Here is a 12395-nt window from a genome sequence, read left to right as displayed (position 1 = left end):
CGACAACTGAAGTACACCAAAATTAAAGTGGTTGTCGGGTGAGATAATCCAACAGCGGTGGCAATTTTTAAAGGGAATCGGTCATCTGGTTTGACCATATTAAGCTCTCACCATTGCCATGTTTAATAAAATACCTTATCTCCTGCAGTGGTTTTCTTTCTTATATTCATGCTTTCATTTTGCTAAAAAAGCGATCTTTGCATTATGCAAATTAACCCTGAAGGTGCCCAGAGGGACGTTATTCTTCACCCTCTGAGCCCAGTAACGCCCCCCTGCAGTGCCTAGACCGCCTTTATTTAGAGCCCAAGCACGCCTCCTCGCTATGCAGTATCGTCCCGCAGCCTAGTTTAACGGCGCCGCCCCCTCAGCTAATTCATTCAAGCCACGCACCTGGAATCTTCAGTTCGTCCGGCTGGAATCTCGCGCAGGCGCAGTACCGCCTGTGCGATCCAACCGCTCCTGAGGGCAACAGTCTCAAAAGTGTCACTGAGCATGCGCCGAGCCCAGTGACGTCTTTTAATCGCTGTTGCCCTCAGGCGCGAATGGATCGCACAGGCGCAGGCGGTACTGCGCCTGCGCGAGATTTCAGCCGGACGAACTGAAGATTCCAGGTGCGTGGTTCGAATGAATTAGCTGACGTAGCGGCGCCGTTAAACTAGGCTGTGGGACGATACTGCATAGCGAGGAGGCGTGCTTGGGCTCTAAATAAAGGCGGTCTAGGCACTGCAGGGGGGCGTCACTGGGCTCAGAGGGTGAAGAATAAAGTCCCTCTGGGCACCTTCAGGGTTAATTTGCATAATAAAAAGATCGCTTTTTTTTAGCAAAATGAAAGCATGAATATAAGAAAGAAAACCACTGCAGGAGATAAGGTATTTTATTAAACATGGCAATGGTGAGAGCTTAATATGGTCAAACCAGATGATCGATTCCCTTTAATTATTATTATAATTTTTTAAAGATATGGGGATGTGACTCTCCTGAAGAAAATTTTATTGTGGGGTATTGAGTGCAGGAAGATGGTAACGCCGTAACATAACAAAATGTGAAAAAAGTTAAAGGGTCTGTAGACTTTCCAAATGCATTCCAGCTGTTGAAAAAAAGTGATCAAATTCTCCCAAAAATGGTACTAGTGTTGACTCATCTTGCAAAAAAACAAGCTCTCAGACAGGTCAGCAGAAGAAAAAAAATTAGTTACCGTATGGCAGATAGGGATGGGCAACTTATAAGAAAAAAAAGCTAACGCTTGATTTTAAGCTGGTTTGAGCTTTTTTATTTTTTATTAGAAACAAGTTAAAGGGGTTCTCTGGGAATTAAAAAAAAAAACTCCCTGGATGTGACAGCGCTACAGCCAGGGGAGAAGGAGACGGCCACAGAGAAAGACTCAGTCTCCTCCTCATTGCTCCGATGCTCAGTATTAGCGTACTCATCGGGGCATAGGAGGAATTTTTTTTTATCAAGCAGGGTGGCAGCATCAGCGGGGGGTACCCCGCAAGTACAGGTATATATCTCCCTTAATAAAACCGCATAAAAAAGTTCCTCTTTAAATATTACTTTATTATAAATATATTCCCAATTACCTTTCATTAGTTATAATGGCTCGTTTTACCTGGGGAGCAATTAGGAGAAATAAAATGGCCGCCGTCCTATTAGTGCACACAAAACCCATGCTAATCACACAGCAGGACAAGTTACTTCACAGCACTGAGGTAAAGAGCAGCCTCATCCTCCTCTCGGCTCCACTAGTCAGGGATTATAATCCTGAATATAGTTTAATATAATCTTCAACTAAATCTCTGTAGGAATGTAATTTACGAGGAGACATGACGTACAGAGAGAAGGTGGGGATGTGGCTAATGAGCAGCAGCACTTGTATGCAGTCTCCATTCTGGACCCCGGGTATCTGGCAGCACAGGGGGCACATGTTAGTCCCCGCAGCGGCCACATTCTCCTCCCTCCTATTTCGCCCTAACCCCACCCACCAAATCAGGAAATGGCCGCACAGTAGAAAATGAGGGAAGCTAGCACAGGCCGGGAGCATTACACACTTATTACACTCCAACCCCCATCATTGTACACATATTACACTCAAACCCCCATCATTACACTACAGCCCTCAATGGAATAGAATGTGTGTGTAATGTTGAGGGTTGGAGTGTAATATGTATACAATGATGGGGCTTGGAGCGTAATACGTGTGTAATGCTCCCTGCCTGTGCTAGCTTCCCTCACTTGCTACTGTGCTGCCATTTCCTGACTTTGGTGGGCAGGGTTAGGGCGAAATAGGAGTGAGGAGGATGCGGCCGCTGCGGGGACTAACATGTACCCCCTGTGCTGACAGATACCCGGAGTCCAGTCAGTGCCACCAGTCAGTGCCAGCCATCTCAGACAACAGTCAGTGCCACCAGCCACTAATGTCAGTGCCAGCCGTCTCAGACAACAGTCAGTGCAAGCCGTCTCAGCCGGCCCGTCAGTGCCATCAGCCACAGTGCCAGCAGTCTCTGCCACCAGTCAATGCCAGTGCCATTTAGTATATACTGTTCGTACTAATGTTCTAGTGCCTGTTATTGTAACGGGCCTAATGTCTAGAAGGTTTATAATAAAGTAATACTAAAGTAGTTATTTTCTTAATTCCCGGAGAACCCCTCTAAAGCTTCATTCCCATTCTCCATTAGGAGATCCGGCAGGCTGTTCTGGCACTGACTACAATGAGGTCCGGCCGGTTACTGGCATAAATGCCAGGGTTGGGATGGACAAAAAACAGTCTTGGGGGTTTTGTTTTTGTCTGACTAACAGCCGGCATTTGCGCCGGATCAGGCAGCGGATCTCTGAAACGGAAATGTGAACGGAGCCTAACATAATGCGAAGACCAAAATTAGCATAAGGGAATGCATGCAGAGCAATTCTTTATACATACAAATTGTAGGGGGCAATTATGATGATATAAAGTAATGAATTGACATGAATGCACATGTAAGAAAGAAATGGGGTTCAAACTTCAAGGTAATACGCAGACCCTACCAGGGAGTGGAGGGCGAGTGATGCCTTATGAAGCGTCAGAGTCTCCAGACTATGACTATGCTTTCCACCCCCCCCCCCCCCCCATCTGCTGAGAAGAAAAATAGATTTTTGTACTTACTGTAAAATCTGTTTCTATTCCGTTTATTGGGGGGGGGGGGGCTTGACCATGGGTATAGCTGCTGCCACTAGGAGGCGGACATTAAGCACAAAAGTGTGAGCTCCTCCCTCCAGCTATTTCCTTCCTACAGGCACTAAGCTAAAACAGTTTGTGCAAAAGCAGTAGGAGAAGCAAGAGAAAAAACTGGAAAACCAAACAATGTACAAACCCAGAACCATGCAGGCCACAAAGAGGCCCATGAAAAAAGATAACGGGTGGGAGCTGTGTCCCCCAATGAACAGAAGAGAAACAGATTATATGGCAAGTACAAAAATCTAGTTTTCTCATCCGTATCATTGGGGGACACAGGCTTGACCATGGGACGCTACAGAGCAGTCCCAAAAGGTGGGTCATAAACGAAGAAGCCCTCCGGCCAATCCGAGAACCGCCATCTGCAAAACTCTACACCCCAGAGAAGTGTCAGAAGACACAAAGGAGTGTACTCTGTAAAATTTGGAAAAAGTGTGCAAAGACGGCAGGTAGCCGCCTTGCATACCTAAAGGGCTGAAGCCCCATGATGCACTGCCCAAGCAGAATAAGTAACCCAGAATTGTGGGGCCCGGTCACTGATGTGGTACGCTTCCACAATGGCCAAACTAATCCATCTGGAAATGGAAGCTTTGGATGCAGCCAGCCTTCGTCTCGGCCCCTCTTGAATGACGAACAGAGAATCAGCCCGTCGGAAAGATGACGTCTGAGACAGACAGATGCGAACGGCTTGTACCAAATCCAGAGTGTGGAGCTACTGCTCACGAGGATGATACGGGGCAGGACAAAAGGAAGGTAGAAGGATCTCTTCATTGAGATGGAATGCTGACACAACCTTCGGAAGGAAGGACTGAACACGGCGAAGTACTACTTTGTCCTGATGAAGGATCAGGAAAGTGACCGAAAGGAAAGAGCCGCAAGTTCCGACACCCGACGGATGGAAGGGAATGCCACCAAAAAGGCCACCTTGTAGGACAGCAAATAGTGGCCAAAGGATAAAGAAGGCGCTCATAGAGCGAGTATGTCTGATAAATGAAATATCCACAATTAGAAACATAGAATGTGTCGGCAGATAAAAACCATTTGGCCCATCTAGTCTGCCCAATATACTGAATACTATGAATAGCCCCTGGCCCTATCTTATATGAAGGATGGCCTTATGCCTATCCCATGCATGTTTAAACTCCTCCACTGTATTTGCAGCTACCACTTCTGCAGGAAGGCTATTCCATGCATCCACTACTCTCTAAGTAAAGTAATACTTCCTGATTTTACTTTTAAACCTTTGCCCCTCTAATTTAAAACTATGTCCTCTTGTAGCAGTTTTTCTTCTTTTAAATATTCTCTCCTCTTTTACCTTGTTGATTCCCTTTATGTATTTAGCAGTTTCTATCATATCCCCTCTGTCTCGTCTTTCTTCCAAGCTATACATGTTAAGGTCCTTTAATCTTTCCTGGTAAGTTTTATCCTGCAATCCATGTACCAGTTTAGTAGCTCTTCTCTGAACTCTCTCCAAAGTATCAATATCCTTCTGGAGATATGGTCTCCAGTACTGAGCACAATACTCCAGATGAGGTCTCACTAGTGCTCTGTAGAGCGGCATGAGCACCTCCCTCTTTCTACTGGTAATGCCTCTCCCTATACACCCAAGCATTCTGCTAGCATTTCCTGCTGCTCTGTGACATTGTCTGCCTACCTTTAAGTCTTCTGAAATAATGACCTCTGAATCCCTTTTCTCAGATACTGAGGTTAGGACTGTATCACTGATTTTATATTCTGCTCTTGGGTTTTTACGCCCCAGGTGCATTATCTTGCATTAGAAAATGGTTTGCTCACCTATTGGGGTGGCACCAATTTGGGCGCAACCACAATGAAGGCCAAGTAGAGATGGTTGACGGTTGGTGCAGGCTGGATTGGTCCAATGAACTTGGGCGGGAGCCACCCTACCACTCGGGTCAGACAGTGGAAAATGAAAGGATGCTGGACCTTATAGGTTGAACGTATGGACAGCAAGAGGTGTACTTTCACAACCGATTGTTTAGCAATTTTCTGTTTATTTGTAGACAACGCGTAAAAACACACTTGTGTATGTATTTGTCCCAAGGAGACAAACTCATGATGGTCCGATAAAAGTAAAAATATATAAAAAATAAGATTAGGGGTATTGGTTGATTCCCTGTTAAGAGAGTCTTAGTGTAATTCAAATATAGTCCATGGATAACAGTGAATAAGGAGGGGTGGATGTGGAATGTTGAAATAGAGGGCAGCCCTCTATTCTGACACTGGACGTAGCAGCCCTCTATTCCAACATTCCACATGCAGCAGGTTTTAAAAACTGTGAGCCATTATCTGGAAACCGATAACCGCCTTTCCCTCAATCATAAAAAGTTTTTTTTGGATGCAATTGATTTTATTCTTACACACAAATGTCTTTTCATTTGAGGGGAAGATCTACACGCAACGGAACGGAACCGCGATGGGGACGTGTTTCACGCCAAGTTTCGCAAACCTATATATGGGACGCTTTGAAGATGAATTTGTTTACGACAGTCATTGCTGGAAAGACAGTATCATCTTTTATAAACAATATATTGATGATTTGATCTTGATCTGGAACGGCTCCAATGAAGAAGCCCAGGCATTTGTGTCCCACCTCAATACGAACTCATGGAATCTCTCTTTTACTTCCAATCTGACAGCCTCATCTACTGAATATCTAGATTTGATCTTATACTCACATAACAATACCATCAGATCCAAGACATATATTAAAAAGGTTGATGGTAATAGTTACCTCGACTATAGAAGTGCCCACTACAAGAAATGGAATGACAACATCCCGTTTAGCCAGTTCAAACGAATCAGAAGAAATTGTACTGATAACAGCGACTTCCTCTCTCAGAGTGAGATATTACATTCCAGATTCACAAGCAAAAAAAATATCCCAGAAGGATTATAGAAAACGCCTTTATGAGAGCAAGCAGTAAAAGCCAGGAAGAATGCCTAAACACCAGAGAGAAGAGTAAACCCGTAGAAACCGGGAACACCCCAAAAATACAAAACCTCATTTATCACTACTTACAACTCCAACCACGAGGCTCTAAGAACCATCGTAATGAAATACTGGCATATACTAAAAAATTATCCGTATCAAAAAGACATTATACCATCCAAACCACAGATCACTTTTAGGAGGGCAAGAACGCTAAAGAATATACTTGCACCGAGCAAATTGAAAAACAAGAAAGTCGCTATAGCTCCAACCAATACGATGTGTCATCCAAATTATACTGGCAGCTATAAATGCAGCCATAGGTTGCAACATAGAAGTGTTGCAGTAGCATTTCAAATCGCGTGCAGAAGTTTAAAGGGTTTCTGCGCCTGTGCCGTCCCGTTTAGTATTCGGCACAGGCGCAGTGAGTGAAGCCGGCAGCAGGAGAGCATCCTTCACTCACTGCGCCGAATACTAAATGGGACGGCGCAGGCGCGGGATTTTACGGGCACAGAGGAGAACTAGGACGTCAATCAACTGGACATGGGCGTGCCAAAGGGTGAGAAGACGGAGCCTCTAGGTGATGCAGCAACGCCCCACTAGCACTTAGAGGCTCATTAGCATATTATAAAAGTCTTTATTTTGAGGGAACAGCGGCAGGCAGGGAGATATAAGTCATAGTTATGTTCTGCTGACATTAGCACATCGCTAATCTCAGCCAGATACATAACGATTTTTCTGATGACAGAAACTCTTTAAGAGCAACGCAACCGGAGAGGAATTCACCACCAAAAGCTTTTTGAATTGCTCATCTTCTTATATTGTGTATCTGATGGAATGCGAATGTGGGTTGCAGTATATGTGGGTCGCACCATCCAGTCCCTAAGAGAAAGATTGAATAAACACCATTGGAATATTATGCGGGGGTATCTCAAGCACAGTGTCTCCCGACATTTTCTTTCCACCCATAATAAGGACCCTTCTAAACTGACAATCACACCCATCGAATGAGTCACTGAAACTGTCTCCGATAGATTCAGAACGTTACAAAAAAGGGAAATGTTCTGGATCTTCAAGCTGCAAACTCTCGAACCCTATGGATTAAATTAAAATCTAGAAAGCAAGTGTTTCTGACCCTCTCTGAAAATATTTCTGATTCCATTTTTCCAACCCCCCCTTATTCCCCATCACCAATTCCCCTCACACACACAGCAATTGCCCTCCACCGCTTGCTTCTATCAGCTATACTATATGTGACGAACCACGTTGCTACTTCCTATAGTAATAATTACATATTGCACCTATCAATATATCCATTACATCCCGTATCCCCCCTCCCTTCATTACCCATCTTGACATCTACAGACGAGCAATAGGGGAATGTTATCCCCATTATCCAATTCATCATTTTTCCATCAAAACCTCCATCTTACACATTCACCCCATCCTTAATTCACCAATACCCCCTATTCATCCATAGCAATATCCATCATCCCCAATTTCCAGTTCACCAAAAGATAGGCATCATGTATCTAACCACATATTTATTAAGTAGTGTGTCAGGACGTATACTCCCCCGGTAGACACTTTTGTGTTATTAGCTTCCCATCAAGTCCTTCACCCATATCACTGGCCCCTATTCTCCTAGCACCTGTTATGTAGCGATATGCTACTTTTATATGATTCTCTCTCCCCCGCTGCTTCACGAGCAGCCATTCTAGACCCGCCACATACACTCCTCCAATGAGCCCGATCACCACTCCTCTTCTATCGCAGTAGCAAGCGCACTGTGTAAGTCAGCGTTCTCCACGTGCTTCCGCACACCAGCCGTGCTATCCGCTCAGCAGATCAGCTTCAGGTAACCAAGATTCCCCTCCTTATTCACTGTTATCCATAGACTATATTTAAATTACACTAAGACTCTCTTATTCACTATTAACAGCGAATCAACCAATACCCCTAATCTTATTTTTTATATTTTTTTCACTGTTATCGGACCATCGTGAGTTTATGTCTCCTTGGGACAAATACATACACAAGTGTGTTTTTATATATTTTCTTATACTTTAGATAAGATTTATTCAGATAAATTTTTGGAACCAAATGAATTTTTATCTAAACAAAATAATCTTTTATGATTGATTATATCAAACCTCTCCCCCCATGTTTTTACATCATCGGACTTTTTATAACCTAGTCGTATTTGTATATGTATATATGATACATCTTTTATTTATACTCCCACACATAGTGTTGTGTATTTTGCATATTTATTATTATTATTGGTATTTTTTAAACTTGAAAGAGGGGTCAGTAGCACCCCGAAACGCGTTGTCTACAAATAAACTGAAAATTGCTAAACAACCGGTTGTGAAAGTGCACCTCTTGCTGTCCATACGTTCGACCTATAAGGTCCAGCGTACTTTCATTTTCTACCTTGTAGGACAGGAAGCGAAGGGACACCTGCTGCGAAGGCTCAAACAGTGAAGACTGGAGAGCACTGAGCATCAAATTAAGGTCCCAAGGATTCAACGGAGGACGGTATTAGGGCGCAGTGTGCGCAAACCCCTGCAAAAAGGTCCGAACCGCAGAAAGCGAAGCCAAGTTCCACTGAAATATAAAGGAAAGACTAGACTTGCCCCTTGAGAGAACTGATAGCCCGCCCCAAGTCCATGCCCGACTGCAGGAAAGACAAGAGTAGTGGCAACGAGAAACAAATGGGAGACAGCTGGTGGCGTTTGCGCCAACTAAAGTAGGACTTCCAGGTCTGGTGGTAGATCCGGGAGGACGACGTCTTTCTGGCACAAATTATGGTCTGGACAACAACATCAGAGAAACCCTGAGTCCTTAGTACGGCGGCTTCAACAGCCATGCCGTTAAATGTAGAGACCTTAAATTTGGGTGGAAGATCAGTCCCTGCGACAAGAGGTCCTCCTGAAGGGGAAGAAGCCAGGGTTCGTCAGCAAGGAGGGGGACCAGGGATGTGTGCCACACTCGACGTGGCCAGTCCGGGACCACGAGAATGACGGGCAGACCAGAGAAGATGAGGAATGAGGGGAAGAGGAGAGAACACGTAGGGAAACGTGAACTGACTACGGGATTACCAGGGCGTCCGATGCCAGAGCCAGAGGATCCTTCGACCTGGCGACGAAGTGGGAGGCCATGAGATCCACATCCAGGTGACCTCACCGTTCACAAATCGCGAGAAAGACCTGCGGATGCAGAGCCCATTCGCCGGGATTGAGACTCTCCCGGCTGAGAAAGTCGGCGATCCAGAAGTTGACGCTGAAATTGTGAACTGCCGACACAATGGGAACATGGTTCTCCGCCCAGTTAAAGATGAGCGTTGCTTCTGACATGGCTGCGGGGCTCCGGGTGCCGCCTTGGTGGTTGAGGTATGCGACTGCCGTGGAGTTGTAGGACTGAACTCGAACTGGATATCCCTGGAGACAGTCCCGTCCAATGAAGCAGAGAGAGACGAATCGCCCGCAAATCCAGAATATTGATCGGAAGGGAGCGTTCCTCGCGCGACCAGGTGCCCTGAACAGAGATATTCTTCCCCCCCGAATTGGGAGAAGATGGGGCCGCAACAAGGGAAGAATCTGAAGTCAGAGAGTGGATAGCTTCTCCGGGGGCAAGAATACCTTGGCCTGAAAGGTAAAAGGTATCAAATAACATGCCCAGAGAAGTCAGCCTCTGAGATGGATGGGGACATGACTTTGGCCGGTTCAGAACCCATCCGAAGCATTCCAGGGTGTCCAGGACAATGTGCAGGCTGTCCGCCGTTGCCCGGAATGACAGACCCTTTATGAGGATTTCATCCAAGTATGGAAGCGCTACTATGCCCCTGGCATGGAGCAGAGCCATGACCGAGGCCAGAACCTTTGTAAAGACTCTGGAAGCTGTGGCCAGCCCGAACGGGAGAGCCACAAACTGGTAGTAAAAAGGACCCACTGCGAATCGGTGAAATTTCTGGTGACTGACACAAACGGAGACATACAGTACAGACCAAAAGTTTGGACACACCTTCTCATTCAAAGAGTTTTCTTTATTTTCATGACTATGAAGGCATCAAAACTATGAATTAACACATGTGGAATTATATACATAACAAACAAGTGTGAAACAACTGAAAATATGTCATATTCTAGGTTCTTCAAAGTAGCCACCTTTTGCTTGGATTACTGCTTTGCACACTCTTGGCATTCTCTTGATGAGCTTCAAGAGGTAGTCCCCTGAAATGGTCTTCCAACAGTCTTGAAGGAGTTCCCAGAGATGCTTAGCACTTGTTGGCCCTTTTGCCTTCACTCTGCGGTCCAGCTCACCCCAAACCATCTCGATTGGGTTCAGGTCCGGTGACTGTGGAGGCCAGGTCATCTGGCGCAGCACCCCATCACTCTCCTTCATGGTCAAATAGCCCTTACTTTCAAAGTTTTCCCAATTTTTCGGCTGACTGACTGACCTTCATTTCTTAAAGTAATGATGGCCACTCGTTTTTCTTTACTTAACTGCTTTTTTCTTGCCATAATACCAATTCTAACAGTCTATTCAGTAGGACTATCAGCTGTGTATCCACCTGACTTCTCCTCAACGCAACTGATGGTCCCAACCCCATTTATAAGGCAAGAAATCCCACTTATTAAACCTGACAGGGCACACCTGTGAAGTGAAAACCATTTCAGGGGACTACCTCTTGAAGCTCATAAAGAGAATGCCAAGAGTGTGCAAAGCAGTAATCCAAGCAAAAGGTGGCTAATTTGAAGAACCTAGAATATGACATATTTTCAGTTGTTTCACATTCGTTTGTTATGTATATAATTCCACATGTGTTAATTCATAGTTTTGATGCCTTCAGTGTGAATCTACAACTTTCATAGTCATGAAAATAAAGAAAACTCTTTGAATGAGGTGTGTCCAAATTTTTGGTCTGTACTGTATATGTAAGCGTCCTTCATGTCTATCGAGGCCATGGACGCGATGACCGATCTCAAGGACTCCATCCAGAAGCGGCGGAGCCAAAGAAAGTGGTTGAGGGCTTTGAGGACCAGGATGGCCACGGAATGTACCTTCCTTTTAGGGGACCACAAAGAGATTGGAGTGAAACCCGTGAAAACGGTCTTGAGCAGGAACCGGGATGATCACTCCCTGACGCAGAAGGGTGAGAATAGCCTGAAAAAAAAAAAGGAATGGGCGGCAAAGGGAGAGGTTGGGGGAGATAAGCTGAAGAATAGTGGTGGAGGGGGGAGCTGAACTGCAGCTTGTAACCCTCTGAGATGACTTCTCTCACCCTGCATCCGAGATGTGAGCCAGCCAGACATGACGAAACAGATGAAAGCGGGCTCCCACCCGGTTGGAGAGAGTTGAAAGCCGCCCGTCATCCCCAAGGAAGTCTTGGGGGTATAGGACTTGAAACCCTGTTGGCGGGGACACCAGGATGGGCGAGGTTTGAAGGAAGGCTTGCGCTTCTGATCCAGGGTAGCTATGTCGGCTGGCCGCTTAGGACTGGAAAAAGATGCCTACGTTTTTTTGATCTGTTGAAGCGTGTCCTGTTCGGTGGTAAAAGAGTGCTAAATGAGTGCTGTATCGTTAGAGATGATTTCATCCAGGCGTTTGCAAAAAAGTCTGCAGCCGGCAAAGGGGAGGGCAGTCAAGGCTCATTTTGATGCTTTATCTGCCGCCCAGCAGGAGAGCCAAAGGGTACAAAGAATAGCCACCAAGAGAGTTGACGAGCGGGCCACAAGTCTGTGCACGTCTAGAGAGGTTTCACAAACTTAAGGACTGGCCTGGGAAAGCTGCAGGGCAATCTCAGAAAGTTCTTCCGAGTGGTCCCCAGAGGAGAGGCCCTGGCGTCGTTTATTTGCCCACTTTGCTCACCCATGTAGAGGCAAAAACTGGAATCAGTGCTGTGCCCACTGCTTCAAAGGATAACTTCACAAAAGATTCCAATGTTTGATCCCTGTGGGAAAAGAAAGCCCCGTCCGCCATAGGCAAGGTGGTATGTTTAGCCAAGCGGGATACAGGAGGGTCCACAATAGGAGAGGACAACCACTTTGTCAAATCTTCCGGAAAAGGGTATAAGACGTCTAAGCGTAAAAAGTCTGTCAAGGAAATTCCACTCCTTGGAAAGAGAGGAATCAAACTGCTGGTAGTAGAGGAAACATTTTGACGAGCGACGGGAACGCCTGAAGGAAAAACTGGAGCCGGCCGATAAGGGTGCAGGGTCCTCAACCTGTAAGGTTT

This window comes from Bufo bufo, chromosome 4 (assembly GCF_905171765.1).
Source record: "Bufo bufo chromosome 4, aBufBuf1.1, whole genome shotgun sequence".
Taxonomy (NCBI): Eukaryota; Metazoa; Chordata; class Amphibia; order Anura; family Bufonidae; genus Bufo; species Bufo bufo.
This window is presented reverse-complemented; position numbering follows the sequence as displayed.